A 22,772-nucleotide genomic window follows, 5' to 3' on the forward strand; every position below is an offset into this window, starting at 1 on the left:
GATAATGAGAGCCAACTAGAGCATATCTGAACCAACCTATAGCTTCAAGCCTAAAGAATGGATTAAAGGTAGCAAGACTAGACTCAGGGAGACCAACAAGAAGACTGTTGCAATCATGTAGGCTTGAACTTGGGAAGTGACAGTAAAGGAGAGAGAGCGAGATAAGTGGTAGAATTGATTGGTCTTGGTGACTGTTTGATTGCACATGAGAATTTCAGGAGACTAATGTTAAGGGTGATTTGGTTGGTCAACAGGGTAGATGAGACTATCCTTCACTCAGAAGAAAATACATTTTTTCAGGGGGAGATGGCAGCAGAGGCAGACGGGCAGGTTCATTTAAAATATACTGAATTTGTGTGTTCAAGTTATGTCCAGGAAGATACAAATAGAACTCCAAGAACGGGTGGTGTAAGAAGCCTTCAATTAATGAAAACAAACAAACAAACAAAACCCTTAAATCAGCCTTTCCACTGAAAATGGAAGTAAAGAAAAGTTTCAAAAAAGATGAATACAATGAGATGTTGAAAATTTTATTTTCCAGAATCCCAAAGAGCTGGAGACTGGCAGACTGGCCAGAGTCACCTCAAGAAAGAAGCATTAGGAAGTGAGTTACATTTCACTGGCCCATGGTGTTGAAGGTCATAGGTCAAGAGCAGGGCCTTTGGATGGCTCTGAGATAGGAAATTGGGTATAAGATCACTGTACTGGTAAAAAGCAGTATGTAATACCTCCCCATAACTCCTCAGGCCTTCAGTGAAGTTATGAAATTCGCAAAACCACAACTATAATAGAATTTCCTGTGGAAAACAGTGAAGGGGTCAAGGTGAGCATCCTGGCTGTCAAAGACTCCTTAGAGAGAAAACACAGAGTGCAAAAGGAATAGATAAGGCAAAAGCAATTAAGTGTTGCATTTGCATAATCCTTAAGGATGGTCTCTAGGCTCATACAGGTAGAGAAATTGAGGGTTTAGCATTTAGGTCAAGTTACTTAAGTCTCTGATGGCCAAAGGGACACCCAAAGTCACATCTTAATTACATAAGTTTCTTGGGGAGGGGATTTGGGTGGGGTTGAACAGAGCAATTTTGTTGAAGTTGTTATCATCTTATGACACACACACGCACATATTTGTATATATACATGTATGTGTGTGTATGTATATATATATATGTACATATATGTGTATATATATATATTTTTTTCCAGCTAAGTGGGAGGTAAAGTCATTTACTGTGAGTTCTGGGGGTGGTGGAAGAGCTGGGGGTTTGAGGAGATTGGTGACGGTGAAATCTACAGGGCTGTGTGATTAATTATCCTCAGAGGAGCTCCATATTTAAGGTGCAGGGGCCCTGGAGGCAGAAGGTTGGCTTACTGAATTTGGAGTTTCACCAGGTGGGTTTAGCAGAGAATAAACAAGAATGGGGATTGTGCAAATCAGAAAAAGAGGGATTTGATCAATGGATCACTGATGGACCTTCTCCATGTTGGGGGAGAGTTCAAGGGAAATTCTAGATTTACAAATATATAAATTAGGACAGGGTCTTTATTTCAAGTCAAGTTTATCTGACCAAGAGTTCTTTTTTATTTTTTAAGTCCCTACTGGATATTTAGTTTCACAACCTACAAACTCATATCAAACTTTAAATGATGAAGTCAAACAGTAAGTCAGTGAAATCTCATTTTTCTCTAATTTTTGTAACTATGTGATTTGTGCAAAGTGAGGCACACCTGTGTCCAGACTTTACAGAAAGATTACAAAGACATTATGTCAGGGACTTTCCTGGTGGCGCAGTGGTTAAGAATCCGCCTGCCAATGCAGGGGACACGGGTTCAATCCCTGGTCTGGGAAGATCCCACATGCCGTGGAGCACCTAAGCCCGTGCACCACAACTACAGAGCCTGAGCTTTAGAGCCTGTGAGCCACAACTACTGAGCCCACGTGCCACAACTACTGAAGCCCATGCGCCTAGAGCCTGTCCTCCACAAGAGAAGCCACCACAATGAGAAGCCCACGCACTGCAAGGAAGATTAGCCCCTGCTCACCACAACTAAAGAAAGCCCATGCGCGACAACGAAGACCCAATGCAGCCAAAAAAAAAAAAAAAATTTTTTTAAAGACATTATGTCACATAATTAAAAAAAAAAATAACAACAACCTTCTCATCTACCAGCAAAGCAGAGAGCAGCAAGTATTGTCATCTCCATACTGAAGGTGGGAAACTGAAGCATGGTGAGACTGCACAACTTCTTCAAGGGTTCTTTGTATTCCAGAGCATCCTGGTTTCTGAATATGTGATATATCATATAAACTTCCAAACAGGAGCAGTGAATAAATAAGCTATCATTTATTAATATTTATGGAGCCCTTGTGTCATGCTCAGCCTATGGTGAATGCTGTAAATTATTAAAATGAAGATGTGCAATCTACACTCCTGGACTTAAAACTCCTGTAATCTGGTTAGAGAGATCAAAACTCAACATACTAAAAGTTTTCAAAGAATATTAGAGATAAATAACAACTTGAGACAATGACAGGAAAAATACTGAGGCATGTGTGAGGTGACCAGTGAATGAAATAGACAGTAAATTGGAGGGAAGAGAAAAGGAGAAGTTAGAATGGGCTGGAGTTGACGGAGAATGCTTCGTGTAGGGGTGGGAATTTAACTGGACCTTGAGGAATGGGTAGTGGTTGGAGAGTCATCATTATCATCCTGCTTATATAAGAGCAGTTGTATAAATATGAACCCTCACGAATCTCCTTTTGAAAGGGCACTTTCAGACAGAAACCTGAAAAGAATTCCTTTTTTTAAAAATATAAATTTATTTATTTATTTTTGTCTCGGTTGGGTCTTCGTTGCTGGGTGCAGGCTTTCTCTAGTTGCGGCGAGTGGGGACTACTCTTCTTTGGCGTGTGCGGGCTGCTCATTGCAGTGGCTTCTCTTGTTGTGGAGCACAGGCTCTAGGCGTGGGCTTCAGTAATTGTGGCGCTCCGCGGCATGTGGGATCTTCCCAGACCAGGGCTCGAACCAGTGTTCTCTACAATGGCAGGTAGATTCTTTTTTTTTTTTTTTTTTTGCGGTACGCAGGCCTCTTACTGTTGTGGCCTCTCCCGTTGCGGAGCACAGGCTCCGGACGCCCATGGCTCACGGGCCCAGCCGCTCCATGGCATGTGGGATCTTCCCGGACCGGGGCACGAACCCATGTCCCCTACATCGGCAGGTGGACTCTCAACCACTGAGCCACCAGGGAAGCCCCGGCAGGTAGATTCTTAATCACTGCACCACTAGGTAAGTCCTGAAAAGGATTCTTTTTGAGTAAGTGGCAAGAGGAGGAGGAGAGGGGAGAAAATAAACTTAAGACTAACTTTATTAAAATCCCATTTCCCCCGCCTCCCTGCGAACTGGCTCTGCTAGATTAGATTGAGTTTCCTGAGGATTCTTACTACCTCATATCTCACCTGTGCCTAAAATCTCTGCACTTGTGACATTCATGGGTGAACCCTCCATCTGCCTTCATTTTTTTTTTTTTTTTTTTTTGCGGTACGCGGGCCTCTCACCGCCGTGGCCCCTCCCGCTACGGAGCACAGGCTCCGGATGCACAGGCCCAGCGGCCATGGCTCACAGGCCCAGCCGCTCCGTGGCATGCGGGATCTGCCCGGACCGGGGCACGAACAAGTGTCCTCTGCATCGGCAGGCAGACTATCAACCACTGCGCCACCAGGGAAGCCCCTGCCTTCATTTTTGATGCTCTATTATGCTTTGTTCCTCCATGAAGAAAAAGTAAGAGAACTTATTTCCAAAGCTTAGTGGTTTTCCAGAATGTTCACTTCAGTTTTCTGAAGCATTCTCCTTGGGTTGGCAAACACTGTGGCCTGGATAGAATCACAGCAGGGCAAGGTGCTGCTACTCCTCACTTCTCAGTTAGAAAGCTGGTGGTCAAGGGTTCTGAGAAAACAGAACCCTCCATCTGAAGACTGGATGGTCAATTGATGGGGATAAAAAGGTCATTGAATAGTGACTATCATTAGAATCCGGTGAACTCTTACTGGGTACTTTCCAGGCAGCAGACTCACACTGGAACAACTCTTCAAGAATGTGTCCTTATAGCACAGGGAACTATATTCAGTATCATGTAATAACCTATAATGGAAAAGAACCTGAAAAAGAATCTATATCTATCTATCTATCTATCTATCTATCTATCTATATCTGAATCACTTTATAGCATACCTGAAACTAATAACAGTATTGTAAATCCACTATACTTCAATAAAATTTAAAAATAGATAGATAAATAAATAAATAGAATGGGCCCTTGACATCTGTGACGTGAATCTAGTAAGCTCTGAACTTGTCCATTCCCTTATAGGTTTCCCCCAAATACACACCCACGCCTTTATTCCTTTGCACAAAAACCCCATTCTCTTATTTTCTCCTACAATGAAGTTAGCGGAACCATAAAAAAGAGCTTATTTGTTCATTAAATGCAAGCATTCAGCAATCTAAAGCTCTGTACTTAGAAACACAGTTGACTTTTCGTCAAGAAGAGGACCAAGAAAACATGGGAAATCCTCTTTCCACTCTTAACACATAAAATTTCTAGATACGAAAAACATTTTTTTTTGAGTCCATAGTTGAACTTGTAAGAAATAGAAATTTCCAGGTGTCAGAAATTAAGGGAGAATCCACAGAGGTCAGTGCTACTTGTGTTTTATGAGCAATCCCAGCACCTTAGAGTATGGATTTTAACAGGTGGAAAGGGTGGCGGTCCAGTCTTTAGGTCTCCTGTGCATTGCATAAGTTGTAGCTGGGCTCCTCACAGAGAATGGGCCAGGCTCCCTTTTTTACTTTTTTATAAATTTATTTATTTTTATTTTTGGCTGCGTTGCGTCTTTGTTGCTGTGCGTGGGCTTTCTGTAGTTGCAGCGAGTGAGGGCTACTCTTCAATATGGTGCGCGGGCTTCTCATTGTGGTGGCTTCTCTTGTTGCAGAGCATGGGCTCTGGGCACGTGGCTTCAGTAGTTGTGGCACGTGGGCTCAGTAGTTGTGGCTCGTGGGCTCTAGAGCACAGGCTCAGTAGTTGTGGCGCATGGGCTTAGTTGCTCCACGGCATGTGGGATCTTTCGGGACCAGGGATGGAACCTGTGTCCTCTGCATTGGCAGGCAGATTCTTAACCACTGAGCCACCAGGGAAGTCCCGAGGCTCCCATTTTTGACCATGAATGTCAAAAGAGTCTAAAGATCCTTATCCTGTGCTGTCTATGCAGACTCAAATTCTTACAATAACCTCATCATAGAGAAGCCCTGTGCCAAGAATGTAAACTAAATATTTATGTGAAATCAGTGAATCCCATAGAACCCCCAGCAAATGCAGCCATGGAAAAGCTTGATGGGGTCTTATCCACAATCCAGGACACAATGCAAAAGAGACTTTAAGTATGCTTTCAAATGTTCAGAAAAAGAGAGGAAGGAATAGAACTTGTAAGGTAAGAACAGGACATATTTTTTTAAAAAAGAAGGGATTTGAAAAAAAATCATGTAGTATAGTAGCTTGTATTTTCCAAAATCATTGCCCATAGATGCCTCAGCAATATTTCCATCCCACATGCTTTTCTCTTGCAATGTGTCTTTTGTACTCCTTCCACCGAGAGATGGGGTCTTTGTCCCTTTCCTTGAGGGACATGATTGTGACTCACTTGTAACTAATAGAATGTGGTATAGGTGGTGCTCTGTGACTTCTTGAGGCTACATCAGAAATGTGAGGCAGTTTTTGCTTTGTTGACTGGATCATTTGTGCTTAGTCCTGAGCTGCCATGTAAGGAGTTCGACTGCCCAGGAATTGTCAGGCCTATACAAAATGACTATATGCAGAGGTCCTGAGACAACATAAAGAAAGAGAGCTATCTGGCTATCCACAACTTCTCCAGCCCTCTGCTCTTCTAGCTCTAACCACTGTCTGAATGCAATTGCCTAAGAGACCCTAAGCCAGAACCTCTAACTGAGCCCTATCTGAATTACTAATCCACAAAATCATGAACAAAATAAAAGGTTGTTTTAAGATGCTAAGTTTTGAGATAATTTGTTATGTAGCAATAAATAATTGGAACATACAGATATTCTAGGAGTCGAAATATCGAGAAAACATTGAGAAAACCAGATTAAATAGCAGTTTAGATTAGCTGAGGAGAAAATTACAGAATTAGAAGATAAATGTAAAGAAATCATACAGAATGCACAACACAGAGAAGAAAAACAGAAAAATCAAAAGGGAAATTAGAAGACATGGAGGTTGAAATAGGAGGTTGTACCATATATCTAGTAGGGATTGCAGAGACAGAAAATAGAAAAAGGAGAGGAGCAGGGCTTCCCTGGTGGCGCAGTGGTTGAGAGTCCGCCTGCTGATGCAGGGGACGCGGGTTCATGCCCCGGTCCAGGAAGATCCCACATGCCGCGGAGCGGCTGGGCCTGTGAGCCGTGGCCGCTGAGCCTGCGCGTCCGGAGCCTGTGCTCCGCAACGGGAGAGACCACAACAGTGAGAGGCCCGCGTACCTCAAAAAAAAAAAAAAAAAAAAAGAAAAAAAAGAAAATGGAGAGGAGCAAATATGTGAAGTGATAACAGTTGAAAAATTTCCAGAATTGAAGATAGACATGAGTCCTCAGGTAGAGAGGTAGAGAGAGAGAGAGAGAGAGAGAGAGAGAAGGATTGATTTATCTTTAAAAAACTGGCTTACGTGGTAAATCTAAAATCTGCAGAGTAGGCTGGCAGGCTAGAGACCCAGGGGAGTTGCAGTTTGATCCATCTACTGGCGGAATTCCTTCTTGCTCAGGGGAGGTCAGTCTTTGTTCCATTAAGACCTTCAACTTATTTGGGTAAGGCTCACCTACATTATGGAAATTAATCTGCTTAACTCAAAGTCCTTCAATTTAAATGTCAATCTCATCCAAAAACACCTTCACAGGAATATCCAGAATAATGTTCAACCAAAAATCTGGACACTATGGTCCAACCAAGTTGACACATAAAATTAACAATCACACTATCCTTTTATGTGCAATTCATTTGTATCTTGGAATCTAAACTGTTTCTTTTAGACTACATATTGTTACTTTTTCTCCGAGTCTGACACTCTCTGCTTTTGGACTGGAGCATTTAGTCTATTCACATTTAACATACTATTTGACATGGTTGGATTTACATATCTGTCTTCAATATATCTCATGGCTTTTTTGTTTCTCTGTTCCTTTATTGTATTTTTTTGTGTCAAACAAACATTTTGGTATACCACTTTCATTTCTCTTTTGATTTTTTAACACTATTTTTAAACCTTTTTGTTGTTGCTGTTGTTGTTGCTCTAGGGATTATAGTGTACATCTTAATCATCACAATCTACTTCAGGTTAATACTGACTTAATTCCAGGAAATTATATCAACTTTGCTCCAATATAACTCCATTTCCATCTCCTTCCTATATCATTGTCATATATATTTTTTCTGCATCCTTTGCACTATTTATAGAACAAAATAAAGGACACGTACTAATTATTTGTGTATTCCTCATTGTCATATATTTTAACGTATGTGTTATAAACCCAATAATATAGAGTTATAATTACTATTTTATACAATCATGTTTTAAAACAAATTAGAAGAGAAAATATATTCATGAACTATATTTTACATATTTATAAATATAAATTTCTTAAATATTATACTTATTTATCTGTTCTATTTACCCACATATTTATAATTTCTGTGCTCATTTCTCCCTATAGACTTGATTTACTATCTGGTATTATTTCCTTTCAGCCTGAAGGACTTCCTTTAGTATTTCTTGTATGACAGTTTGACTAGTAACACATTCTCTGAATTGTTGATCATTGGAAATGTCCTTATTTTTAGTTTTGATTGATATAGACGTAGAGAATGGACTTGAGGACATGGGGAGGGGGAAGGGTAAGCTGAGAGGAAGTGAGAGAGTGGCATTGACATATATACACTACCAAATGTAAAATAGATAGCTAGTGGGAAGCAGCCGCATAGCACAGGGAGATCAGCTCGGTGCTTTGTGACCACCTAGAGGGGTAGGATAGGGAGGGTGGGAGGGAGACGCAAGGGGCTATATGTATACTTATACAGCAGCAACTAACACAACACTGTAAAGAAACTATACCTCAATAAAGATGTTTAAAAAATAGAATTCTTGATTAAAAGGTTTTTCTTGCAGCATTTTGAATATGTCACTCTGCTGCTTTCTGGCCTCTATTATTTCTCATGTAAAATCATCTATTATTCACATTTTTGTTCCCTTGTATGAGTCATTTTTCTCTTACTGATTTCAAGAATTTCCTTTTTTTTGGCTTTCAACTTTTTGACTATGATGTGTCTAGGAGTAGATTTCTTTAAGTTTATCACACTTGGGGTTTGTTGAATTTCTTGGATTTGAAGATTAATGTTTGTCATCAAATTTGGAGAATTTTTAGCTATTATTTCTTCAAGTGTTTTTTCTAACTCTTTGTCTTCTCACCTTCTGGTGATCCTATATTATGGCTAGTGGGTATGCTTGATGCTGTCCCACAGGTCTTTGAAGCTCTCTATATTTTTCTTTTTCTTCATTCTTTTTTTTCTCTATTATTCAGATTGGAAAATTTCTAATAATCTATCATCCAGTTCACTGATTTGCTCTTTTGCCGACTCATATCTGATGCTGAGCCCATTAAGGTCGCACATTTCATTTTAGTTTTTGTACTTTTCAACTCTAGAATTTCCATTTGGGTCTTTTCTATGGTTTCCATTTCTTTATTGAAATTCCTTGTTTATTAGCTACGTTAAAATTTTCTTTTAATTCTTTGACCATAGTTTCTTTAATTATTTGAATATATTTATAATAGCTGCTTTGAAGTCTTGTCTGCTCAATCCAACATCTGGGCTCATTGAGTTAGTTTCTGTTACTGACTTTTTCCTGAATGTAAATCACACTTTACTATTTCTTGGCATTTCTCATAACTTTGGGTTGACAGTCAAGCATTTTCAGTAATACATGGTAGCAAGTCTGTAGTCCAGTTTTTTTCCCCTGATTTTTAAAAACTTTGTCTGAACTTAAATGGTGGAATCTTTCACCCCCAGGGGTTGCAGGCCACTGCTAATGTCTCTGCCCAGATTCTTATTCTTGTTTTTATTTTTTATCCTAGCTTAACTAGAGGTCATCCTTGTATCAGCATAGCCTAGTCATCAGCCAATAATTTGAGCAGAGATTTTGCTTTAACACCTTGGGCTTTAACCCGCCCCTCTGCAGGACTATCTATGTGTAGATTGAGGAGTGAGTTCATTCAAAGTTTAGCTAGTTCTTCTACACTGTTGGTGGGAATGTAAATTGGTACAGCCACTGTGGAGAATAGTATGGAGGTTCCTTAAAAAACTAAAAATAGAGCTACCATATAACCCAGCAATCCCACTCCTTGGCATATATCCATGGAAAACCATAATTCGAAAGGATGCATGCACCCCGATGTTCATTGCAGCACTATTTACAATAGCCAGGACATGGAAACAACCAAAATATCCATCGACAGAGGAATGGATAAAGAAGATGTGGTACATACATACAATGGAATACTATTCAGCCATAAAAAGGAATGAAATAGTGCCATTTGCGGAGATGTGGATGGACCTAGGGACTGTCATACAGAGTGAAGTAAGTCAGAAAGAGAAAAACAAATATTGTATAGTATCACTTATGTGTGGAATCTAGAAAAATGGTAGAGATAAACTTATTTGTAAAGCAGAAATAGAGTCACAGATGTAAAGAACAACCTTATGGTTACCAAGGGGGGAAAGGTGGGTGGGATGAACTGGGAGATTGGGATTGACATAAATACACTACTGTGTATAAAATAGGTAACTAATGAGAACCCACTGTATAGCACAGGGAGCTCTACTCAATGCTCTGTGGTGACCTAAATGGGAAGGAAATCTCAAAAAGAGTGGATATATGTATATGTATGACTGATTCAGTTTGCTGTACAGCAAGAAAATAATACAACATTGTAAATCAACTATACTCCAATAAAAATTAATTTAAAAAATACACACCAAAATAAAACAAAACCAAGTTTAGCTAGTTCTCAAGTATGCCTAGGATTTTACTTTCCACTGAGCTCTCTTGAGTTTCCCCTGGCACACATGTAGTTTTCCAGTCAGCTGGGGACAGATGAAGAGCTAATCTAGCTCTTCTATGGCTCTGTTATTTTCAAGATATCCTTGTTAAATTTCTACCTGGTCTGGCTGCTTGCCCCAGCTGTGATCACAAACTCAGACTAGCAAAGTTGTGAGTTTTACCTGTTTATTTTCTACCAATTTTTCTTTTTTAACTGACAAGGTTGTCATGGCTTTTTGCTTCCTGCCCCAAGTCTAGTCTTCCCCCTTGGCAGCAAAGCTGCTTGTTTTTACAACTAGCTTAACCTTTTAAAAACTATCGATCTCAGTAACTAACCTGTGGGCAGGACAAGGTGAATGGACCCACACAATAAGGCCACAGACTCTTGCTGTTCTTACCTGAAGTTTCAATTAAAAAAAATTAATAATTGCTTCTCAATGTGGTGTGCGCTTTTGGTCATTTTCCAGGGCCCTGAAATGGTTATTTTTGACAATTTTATCCAGTTTATAATTTTTTTTTTTTTTTTTTGCGGTATGCGGGCCTCTCACTGCTGTGGCCTCCCCCGTTGCGGAGCACAGGCTCCGGACGCGCAGGCTCAGCGGCCATGGCTCACGGGCCCAGCCGCTCCGCGGCATATGGGATCCTCCCAGACCGGGGCACGAACCCGTATCCCCTGCATCGGCAGGCGGACTCTCAACCACTTGCGCCACCAGGGAGGCCCCAGTTTATAATTTTTTGAAGAGAGGATTCACGTACCTTTTCATTCTGTCATAACCAGAGGTCCTATCTGCACACTTGGTAATTTTTTATTGGATGCCAGACATTGTAAATTTTATATTGTTTTGCTGGCTTTTGTTCTATTTCTTTAACTAATGTTGGATTTTGTTCTGAGGTACAGTTAAGTTATCTGGGATCATTTGGCTTATTTTGGGGCTTGCTTTTAAGTTTTATTAGAGCAGGTCCAGAGTAGCCTTTAATCTAGAGCTAACTCAGTGCTACTATTAAGACTTAAAAAAGGGAATCTACCTAATGCCCCATGAGTTATGATATGAGGTCTTTCTACTCTGGCTAGTAGGAACACAAACTATCCGCAGATCTGTGAATCGTTTTGCCTACTCCATTCAGGTGGTTCCTTCCCTGGCCTAGGGTAGATTCCTCTTACACATGTACAAATCAGTACTCAGCCAGAGACTTGATGGGATCCCTCTAGACTTTCGAATCTCTCCTTCCCTCTCTCTGTTTTTCTCTCCCCCCCATCTCCATCTCCCTTGCCATGTCCATCTCTATCTCTATCTTTGTAATTTTCACTCTTCTCCAGTACTCTGCTCCACAGATTCCAGCCACCCTAACCTCCCCATCTAGATCTCTGTCTCTGCAACTCATGAGATCGGTTTGGTTAACCCTTCCCAGTGATTTGGACTAGAAACTACCTTTAGGCAGTAAGTTCATGCAAGTAGCAAAGCTGCTGGTTTTTACAGCTAGCCCTACCTTTTTAAAGCTACCATTCTCAATAACTAAGCTGGGGGTGATAGGATGGGAATGGACCCAAGCAAGAAAGCCACAGACTCTAGCTGTTCTTACCTGTCTGAAAAATAGTTTTATGTATATATATAGATAAATTTGTCAATTTTTCTAATTGCTTAGGGAAGGAGGACAGATCTAGTCTCTGTTATTCCATCTTGGCTGAAAATGAAAGCTGAAGGATTTTAATCAGAAGACATGATTTTATTCATAATTTAAAATTATTGTACTTGCTTTGTATTAAATGAGAATAAGATTGGAAAAAGAGATCAGTTAAGAGGTTTTAGCAGTTGTGTAGGACAGAGATGATGGTTTTCTGGTCTGAAGAAGCAGTGGTTATTGAAATTTGAAAGAATAGATCTGAGATATATTTTGGACATAAAATGGATAAAATCTGCTGATTACTTGGATGTGGGAGATAGGGGAAAGTGAAGAGACAAGCAAGCCCAACCAGTTTTCATTTCCTTTGTCCTTTTCTAAGTCCATAATTTGGGTTTTCATTCTGCCCTTACCACACTGTCCTTTGAGACCAATCTCCTTCCCCATTTCTTACTTCCTTCCCTGAAAACAGAAAAATGTGTAATGGTCAATCCTGCGACTATGAAAAGAGAATTTATTTGTTATATAACAAATCCAATAGAGACACCTAATTTAGTGGCCCACGTCAAAGAGGTCCTAAGAGTAGAGGAAGACTTGGCAGAATCAAATCAGGCAGGCTGTGTAGGATCCACTGTTATTATCCAATCAGCAAGATTTCAGGCAAAGAAATGAAGATTCAAAACAGGTCTCATAAGAGAGAATTCTCCTGTTAGTTGAGGCTCTGGTTGGGGGAAGCTCAGAGCCACATTGTTGGTCCCATCCTGGAGCTGACAGTCATAGCAAGCATAACCTTCCTAGATGTGAGAACTTGTCCTGTTTATCTTTGGAGCCTATGGCATTTGTGTTCAAAAGGAGAGTCTTGGGCCTCCCTGGTGGCGCAGTGGTTGAGAGTCCGCCTGCCAATGCAGGGGACACGGGTTCGTGCCCCAGTCTGGGAAGATCCCACATGCTGCGGAGCGGCTGGGCCCGTGAGTCATGGCTGCTGAGCCTGCGCGTCCGGAGCCTGTGCTCCGCAACGGGAGAGGCCACAGCAGTGAGAGGCCCGCGTACCGCAAAAAAAAAAAAAAAAAAAAAAAAGAGACTCTTCCTCCAGGAAGACTGACCTTTAGCTGGAGGCTTTCTCTCGTGATATCTTGAAGCATGGGACGGAAAAGGCCAAGGAGAGGTAAACCTCTTTGTGTTAACGCTGTGAATGAATTAACCCGGTGGCCCCTGAGACTCCTTTTGCAAATCTCCTTAGTGCCACACAGTTTAACACTGCATTATTCTATAACTGTTTTGTGATATCTGAGTTTTTGAATCTTTAATTGACTACTGTATTCATTTCCCAGGACTGCTGTTACAAAGTACGACAAACTGGGTGATTTAACAATGGACATTTATTTTCTCATAGTTCTGGAGGCCAGGTTCAAAATCAAGGTGCTTGACAGGGCTATGCTCCATGTTGTTTCATCAAATGAGGAAAGGCTATTCAGGGACTGGCATATTTACCTTATAGAAGCGATTATGAGACATCCTCAAATATAAGGTCATATTTTCTTATGAAATCTGTAGAGGAGATCCCTTCTTGCCTCTTTTAGCTTCTGGTGTTTGCTGGCAATCCTGGGTGTTTCTTGCCTTGTAGATGCATCACTCCAATATCTGCCTTTGTTGTCATGTGCTGATTTTCTTCCGTGTGTCTCGCTCTCTGTATCTCTTCTCTTCTTATAAGGACACCAGTATGACCTATTCTTTTTTTATTTTTTATTTTTTTTATTTTTGTCTGCGTTGGGTCTTTGTTGCTGCACGTGGGCTTTCTTTAGCTGCGGCGAGCAGGGGCTACTCTTTGTTGCAGTGCGTGGACTTATTGCAGTGGCTTCTCTTGCTGCGGAGCACAGGTTCTAGGTGTGCAGGCTTCAGTAGTTGTGGCACGCAGGCTCAGTAGTTGTGGTGCACGGGCTTAGTTGCCCTGTGGCATGTGGGATCTTCTGGGACCAGCGCTGGAATCCATGTCCCCTGCATTGGCAGGCGGATTCTTAACCACTGCGCCACCAGGGAAGTCCCAGTACAAGCTATTCTTAACTACTTGCTTTTGCAACAATCCTATTTCCAAATAAAGTCACATTCTGAAGTGCTGGGTGTTAGGATTTCAACATATCTTCTTGGGGGACACAATTCAACCCATAACAACCACTTCTTTTTTTTTTTTTTTTTTTGCAGTACGTGGGCCTGTCACTGTTGTGGCCTCTCCCGTTGCAGAGCACAGGCTCCGGACGCGCAGGCTCAGTGGCCATGGCTCACGGGCCTAGCCGCTCCACGGCATGTGGGATCTTCCCGGACCAGGGCACGAACCCGTGTCCCCTGCATCGGCAGGCAGACTCTCAAGCACTGCGCCACCAGGGAAGCCCCCATAACAACCACTCTTAAGGAAAGGGACTGTGTCTCATACTTTTTTTAAGTGTCCAAGGACACTTAGGACATTCAGCAGAGTTTCCTGCTTTGGGTGGATGTGACAGAAAATAAAGGACTATGATTTTAAAAGAAATGACACAGATTTTTTTGTAAGGCAGGAAAATGTGCTTATTTGTAATAATATTGAAATAATATTTTGGTATGAATTGATATGTATTCTCCCATAATTCTTATTTATCCTATGGCTCTTCCTCCATTCTTGAGTTACAGATTGTCTTCAGAAAAACCAGAGAACAAGAGTAAAATAGTTCTTTTTCAGTTTTAAAATCTTAGGTCCAGGACTTCCCACATGATGCGGAGCAACTAAGCCCGTGCACCACAACTACTGAGCCTGTGCTCTAGAGCCCACGAGCCACAACTACTGAAGCCCCACACCTAGAGCCCGTGCTCCGCAATGAGAGAAGCCACTGCAATGAGAAGCTCGTGCGTCGCAAGGAAAAGTAGCCCCTGTTCGCTGCAACTAGAGAAAAGCCCGTACGCAGCAACAAAGACCCAAATGCAGCCAAAAAAACCCCCCAAAAAAACCCAACTTAGGTCGAGGAAGAAGACAAAAGGACTTAGAATAATATTTGGTTAATCAAAGCCAGTTTGTCCCCCTCACCTCCTTTCTACCTGGGATCAGTCTACAGAACGGGAGGAGGAAGAAGAGTGTCTGAGAGGAAGCGAGACATTATTTGTCCCTGAGCAGGGGTTCTGTGGCTTGCCCCCCAACCCCAGGGCCAATTTTGGGGGGCAGTGAAGGAAGTGAAACCTTCATCAGACAGGTATAGGGGTTTAGAAGAAGAGGAAGGCTGTATCTTTCTTCCAAGGAGGTCACAAGACTTGTAGGATTCTCCTAACCAGATGGGATAGAAGTACAGCTGAATGTTTCTGTACCTCGGAGAGGAGCACAGAGGTACCTGAGATAGAGCCAGCCTGGAGGAGTCTGCAGTCAGGCACAAGGGACTGGGAATGGTTTTAAGATTAGAGACCAACTGAATGATAGACATCTCAATAGATACAGGTATAGACAGATGACAGCTAAAGGCCAGAGTCCCCCTCCCCTGTCTTCCCCACTCATCCTTCCCCCACCCACCCTGCACTTTAAGTCAACTCTAAAGATAGATTCCTGAATTGATGTACTAGGTTTCTACTTCTAGGTGGAATGAGGCTCATAAAATAAATTGTTTGGTTATTAAACAATAAAGTTTATTTCTTTCAACCTTTAATTTGTGGTCTGAGATTTATTTCAGCTACATATAGAAAATGCTAATTCTAAACATGCAAGTTGTTTCTTATTTGTAGGTAATCAGTGGGAACTGAAACTGTCCTCTGGGCAGCCCGGTACTCCCTAGTGTGACCTTGGCATTTTCCTGAACTACAGAAATTATTGCTGAAATCTCACTGGCTGGGCCTCCAGGAAGGAGGGAAAGGGAAGTGGAAGGAGTGGGTGGGGATGGGAGTGTATGCGTACACCACTCAAGTTATATTTTAAACTCTGGATTCATTGTTCTGAGAGTGACTCTGGCCCTTTTAGAGGGGAAGTTCTGAGCAGCTCTGAAACTTGAGGTACCTGCAAAGACAACTCAGCTGTTGTTGCTAAGGAACAAGTGTGCTGAAATTGTGGTATCAATATCACCAGCTCCTGCTCAGAAGTCAAAATGTACAGGAAAGATGTAAAATCATCAGAGGGGAAGAGACAGTTCAGTGTGATAGGCCATGGATTATTGTTTAAAGTGGTCAATTCTCTGTAAAAAATATGACCTCACATTTGAGGTTGTCTTAGTAGCTCCAATAAGGTAAATATGCCATTCCCTGAATAATCTTTTTCTTTGATGGAAGAGAAGTGGAGAAAAAAGTAGGAAGAAAGAGACGAGAAGGAACAGAAGAACAGAGCTATCTGGAATAAATGACCTCATTAAAGGACTTTAGGGAGGAGACGTTAGAGTCAGAATGAGCCTTTGGAATTAGACTGAGATTTGAGTGTCAGTTTTGTCACTAACTAAATTATCTTGGGCACATATTTTAACCATTCTATGCCTTGAATTTCCAATCTGTAAAATGGGATGTGTTGTGTGAAGACCTGAGGAATTTTGCTGTTTGATCTTTTAATGTTTATTTCTAAATCAATTGTTTGTCATTTTCATTTTTTTGTCTTTTTTAAATTATTTTTATTTATTTATTTAAAAAAATTTTATTTATTATTTTGGCTGCATTGGGTCTTCGTTGCTGTGCATGGGCTTTCTCTAGTGAGCAGGGGCTACTCTTTGTTATGGTGCTAGGGCTTCTCATTGCGATGGTTTCTCTTGCTGTGGAGCATGGACTCTAGGTGCGTGGGCTTCAGTAGTTACAGTGCGTGGGCTCAGTAGTTGTGGCTCACGGGCTTAGTTGCTCTGTGGCATTTATTTTCATTTTTATTTCAATAATCTAATGTGGTTGGCAGCCTCTAATGTGGTCCCCAATGATCCCCGCTTCCTGGTATTCACACCCTTGTGTAATCCCTTCTACTTGACTATGGGTTGGACCTAGTGACTTGCTTCTAATGAATAGAATATGGAAGAAATAATGGGATAACACTTCCTATATTAGGGTATAAAATGACTATGGCTTTTGTCTTTGGTTCATTCTCTTTCTGTCTTTCCCTCTCTTTCTCTCAGATCACTTGCACTGTGGGAAGCATACTGCCATATTGTAAGCAACTCTATGGACATGCCTATGTAGCATGGTGAGGAACTGAGGCCCTCAGTGCAACAACACAGAGAAACTGAAGCCTGCTAACAACCAGGTGAGTGATCTTGGGAATGGGTCCTTCATGCCCAATCAAGTCTTGAGATGACTGCAGCCCCAGGCAACAGCTTGGCTGCAATCTCATGAGAGACCTTGCACTAGAGGCATCCAGCTAAGCTGTGCCCAGATTTCTGACCAATAGGAACTGTGAGGTAATAAGTGTTTGTTGTTTTCAGCTTCTAAGTTTTGAAATGATTTGTTAGGCAGCAATGTATATCTAATACATGGCTCAGGTCCATCTTACAGTGGGCCCAGTGTGTACCCAAACCCACTTTGTGGTTATTTTTCCAGTTCTAGAATGTATAATTAGAATAGACACATCCAGAAACTGGCAGAGTCAGAGCAAAAAGTAGCAACTATTCTAGACATATTGAAAAGGCATTTGTGTGCCAGAGGGTGGGAGATAAATCCCACAGAAATTCAAGCACCTGCCACTTTAGTGAAAAATTCTAGGCATTCAATTATCTGAGATATGAAGACATTTCTCTTCCAAGGTGAAGGGCAAGTTGCTCCATCTGTCTCCTCCTACCATTAAGAAAGAGGCACAATGCCTACTGGGCCTCTTTGGATTTCAGAGGCAACATATATCTCATTTGGGCATGCTACTCTGACCCATTTACTGAGTGACCTGAAAAGCTGCCTGTTTTGAGTGAATCCAAGAATAAGAGTAGGCTCTGCAACAGGTTAAGCTGCTATGCAAGCTGTTCTGCTAATTGGGCCATATGACTCAGAAGATATGATAGTACTTGAAGTATCAGTGGTACATAGGGAAGCTGTTTGGAGCCTTTGGTAGGCCCCATCCTATAGGTGAATCACAGTACAAACACTTACAATTTTTTAGCAAAGCCATACTTTCCCCTTTTGAGAAACAACTTTCGGCTTGTTACTGGGCCTTAGTAGAGACTAAATGCTTGACCATGAGCTACCAAATTACCATACGACCTGAGTTGCTCATCATGAACTGGGCATGTTTGACCCACAAAACCATAAAGTTGGGCACGCATAGCATCACTCCCTCATCAAAAGGAAGAGATATCTATGATACTGGACTTAAGCAGGCCCCGAAGGCACAAATAAATTGCTCAATGAAGTAGCCCAGATGTCCATGACCCCTCTTCTAGCTACAGTTCCTTCTTTCTTTCAACAACATCTATGGCTTCCCTATGATTAGTTGACTGAGGATAAAAATACTTGAAGTTTGTTTACAGGTTAATTCTTCATGATGTGCAGAACCACCTAACAGTGGATAGGTAGAGCACTGCAACCCTACCTTGGGACTGCTCTGAAAGACAGTGGTGAAGGGAAACTCCTCCTGTGGGCAGGACTGTAAACAGAGCATATAGTTATCCATTTTGCCTAGAATGATAGACGGCCATACAAATGATTCTACAGCAATTCATGGGCTGGGGCTAATGATTTGGCTGGATGGTCAGGGATTTGGAAGGAACACAATTGGAAAATCAGTGAGAAGGAAGCCTGGGGAAGAGGTATGTGGATAAGCCTCTCCAGATGGGCACAAAATATAAAGATATTTGTGTCCCATGTGAATGCTCACTAAGGAGGACTTTAATAATCAGGCAAACAGAATGACCTTTTCTGTGGATGTCAGTCAGCTTTCCCCTCTAGTCACTCCTGTTGTTGCCCAGAGGGTTCATGAACCAGTGGCCATGGAATCAGGATGGAGGTTATGCTGGGATCAGCAACAGGAACTTTCACTATTTAGGGCCTATTTGGATATAGCCGTTGTTGAATGCCCAATCTGCCAATAGTAGAGACTAACACTGAACCCACAACATGGCACTATTACCTGGTGGAATCAGCCAGTTAACTGATGGTGGGTTGATTACATTGGTCAGCTTCCATCATGGAAGGGATAGCACTTTGTCTTTATTGGATATGGATGTGTCTTTTTTGCTTGTCTGCTTGCAATGTTTCTATCAAAACTTCTATTTGTGAACCGACCAAATACTTTATCCAAAAACATGGTATTCTATATAGCATCACTTTTGACCAAGGAACTCACTTCATAACAAATGAAGTGAGGCAATGGGCTCATCCTCATGGAATTCACTGGTCTTACCTACAATTCTGATGCGACAGATATGATAGAATGATGTAATCACCTTGTGAAGGCTCAGTTATGGGACCAGGTAGGTGGCAACACCTTGGGGGTCTGAAGCAAGGTCCTCCAGATTGTGGTAAATGCTCTAAATCGATATTCACTATATTTCTATTTTTCCCATAGCAGGATTTACAAGTCTAGAAATCAAGGGGGTTAAAATGGAAATAGTTGCTTTCATTATTATTCCTGATGATCCACTAGTACAATTTTTGTTTCCCAGCCCTACAATTTCAGGTGCTGTTGCTCTAGAAGTCTTAGTTCCATGCTGTTGAATTGGATATAGAGTCTGCTACCTGGCCACTTTGGGCTCCTAAGGCTACTGAATCAACAGGCAAAGAAAGGATTTAATATACTGGCTGTGGTGATTGTGCTTGAATATTAAGCGGAAATTGAGTTGCTATTACACAATGAATATTTCTGGAACTCAGGAGGTCCTTTAGAATAACTTTTAGTACACCTGGGTTTTGTGATTAATATGTCAGTGGAAAACTACAACTACCTCCAATTCAGGTAGGACTGCTAATGGCCTGAACCCTTTAGGAAGAAGATTTGTAACCAGACAAGAAACCTCAATCAGTTGCAGAAAAGAGTTCTGTAATAGTTATATTATTTTTCCTTATTTTGATATGGATATGTTTCATATATAGTAACCAAACATTTTTGTTTTCTTCCTTCTCTCTTATCTCCTTAACTAAGATGTGCTAAGTGTAATCAACATTATATCTCAATGTTTAAGCTATAGGGTATCAAAAGGTGATGTGTGAATTAAATAGGAGGAAAATAAAGATCACTGAAATCCAAAAAAGGATTTTTTATTCTCCCTTGGTGAAAGGATTAACACAGGGGTTGGAAAACTATAACCCAAGGGCTGGCCATCTGTTTTTGTAAATAATGTTTTATTGGAACACAGCCATATTCGTTTGGTTACATATTTGTGGCTGCTTTCATGCTATAATGCTAACATTGAATAGTTACAACAAAAACCATGTGGCCTGCAAAACCTAAAATATTTACTATCTGGCTTTTTAAAAAAAGTTTTCTGACCCCTGGGTTAGCATGTTTCTCATTGTCTGGGGATAGTTGTATTATGTCAGGCAGAAGCATGACTTTGTTATTATCTTTATTTGGAGATTAAGTATGGAGATATGCATGGGTGCCAAGTTGGCAAGGGATAGATTGTGGTGGCTTTGTAAAGTGTCAGCTTCGCTAGGCTGAACTACATTTCCCAGAATTCCTTCTTGTGTATTTCCAGTTAGATTGGACCACAAGAGAGATTCTCACGGGCAATTTGCAGAGTATAAGTGAGGTAATAGTCATTGTATAGTTCACATACATTGTCTGCTGGCTCTTCCTGTTGGTGTGGGACAGTAGTCAAGACTGGAACTGCTCCATCTTCTCCTGGATCCTCCTTCAGCTTCTCTGACTCCTCATTCGGAGGTGTCATTAGATGTCCTCATTCCTGTTGTGATGTTCACTATTGATTACTAACATGTACTCAGTGTGTGTGTGTGTGTGTGTTTGTGCATGTGCCTGTATGTGTGTGTGTGTTTAGCTCCATGACAAAGGGCCCAGACTTCTGCGTGACTAAGGTCAGAGCCAGGAACTGTCCTCATGTGCTCCAGCTTGTGCTTGTGGGTTCCAGCCTGTTCTTGCTCCTTCCACTTTACACTCTGCCTGCCTGCCCTAAGGACTTTAAGCTCCAGTATTAGATGCAACGACAGCAGCGTTACAGAGACTGTTTAACCAGCCCCCACAACGGCATAAAGTCAAACCAAGATATTTCTCAGGGGACCAGTCTTTCTGATTAAACCTTGACTGACACAGTCAATAATCTATTATAAAGGTGTTTAAATTTTTCAGGTAGGTAGATTTTTATTTTTGCTATCTTTTTGCTCTTAATTTCTAAGTCTTACTGCATTTTGATTGGTGAATATGCTTGGGTGAATACTGCTTCTTAGAGTTTGTGAAGTTTTTTTTAGGATCTAATACATGTTCAATTATTGTAACTGTTTCCACATATGTTTCAGAACAATGTGCAATCTCTGTTGAGTGCAAAGTTCTATATAATTTGTTACTATGCTTTATATTATGCCATATAAATTCTTCATGTACTGAATTTTGTCTATTTGATCTATTTCAGAGGGAAGTGTAAATTAACATCTTATATATAATGGTTCTGTCAATTCTTGTATTCTAGCATTTTTGCTTTATACATTTTTGGAACTATATTGTTAGGTGTGCAAAAGTTCATGGCTGGTATACCTTCTTGGTGGACTGTTTTTATTTCATTTTTATCAATATGAAATACTCATTTTATCCCTTTTAATGTTTTTATACCATAGTAATATTTTCCATCCCTACCTAATTAGTTATTGAGATAATATATAAAGTTCTTAGTCTCATACCTGAGCAATAGTAAGCTGGCAAAAACTGTAGTTCCTGCTATTATTATTATCATTATAATTATTATTATTCTGTGTTCTTCTATGTGCAGGTTGTCTGGACTCTTTGGGGGACAAAGAAGGAAAGAAAGGACTGAAAGAAAAGAAAGAGAGCAACTGCCTCTTCGGCACTGCATGGTGATGCTTAGAGCTTCTTCTCCCCTGAACAAGTTGATGGAAACTCCACGGAAGAGAGGTCCCAGGCTTGGACAAAGCACCAGAGAGCCTGCCAAGAGAGGTCTCCTAAGCAGCCAAAAGAATATAACAGAAACAGATTTTCTAGTTGGATTTTGGCCTTTCTGCTTTTGAGGCCTGGCTGAAACTGGGAAGGGAAAAAAGCAAAACAAGGTCAGAACTAGTAGTAGATGTGTTACTATGTTTGGAAGGTCAGAATGATCCCTTCAGAGATCCCCTTGAATTTTGGCTCATCTAGGCCTAAAAAGCAATGTCCACAGCAGTGATGATTTTCCACCCTCAGTGGAATTCTTAGCTCTGCCAAATTGTATGTGTTTAAGGATGTGGTCTCATTGCCTCAACTCCCTACACCTGCATCCTTCAGGTCTGCTTTGTAGTTGAGTCCATCTCTGTTTTATTAGATGTCCTCATTCCTGTTGTAACGTTCACTATTGATTGCTAACAGGTACTCTGTGTGTGTGTGTGTGTGTGCGTGCTTGTGCATGTCCGTGTGTGCACACGTGTGTTTGTGTCTGTCTGTTCTGTCTTTGGAACTTCCAAATCAAAGTAGCCTTGCTAACTGGCTACTTGTTGCTTAAAATCTCTTGACCCCAAATCCCTTCCTCCACCTGCCTGAAATTCTTCACTTCTCTTTGCCTCACTGCCTGAAATTCATAGAATCATAAAAGTTAAATCTTGAAGGTGCCTTAGAGATTAATTAGTCCAAGCATCTCACTTCACTGAAGAAGGAAGTGGAGTCCAGAGAGGTGAAGTGTTTTTCTTGAAATCACAAAATTAGTGAAAGGCAAAGTGAGACTAGAGCCCAGTTCAAAGCAACTAGGAAATGAGATTTGATGGTGGAATGGTTGCAAGGCGGGAAGTTATATGGGAATCCAAGATGCTAGATGTCAGGATGAGCCTGGGTAGAATACTCAGGAAGAGGTTACCTTGGGCAGCATGGGGGTGGGAGAGAGTGAGTTCTAGGATATGGGAATGAATGAAATGGATGTTGGCAGGCACCAAAGACACATGGTCTCTGTTCTTCTGA

This window comes from Mesoplodon densirostris, chromosome 14, assembly GCF_025265405.1.
Source record: "Mesoplodon densirostris isolate mMesDen1 chromosome 14, mMesDen1 primary haplotype, whole genome shotgun sequence".
Classification (NCBI taxonomy): domain Eukaryota; kingdom Metazoa; phylum Chordata; class Mammalia; order Artiodactyla; family Ziphiidae; genus Mesoplodon; species Mesoplodon densirostris.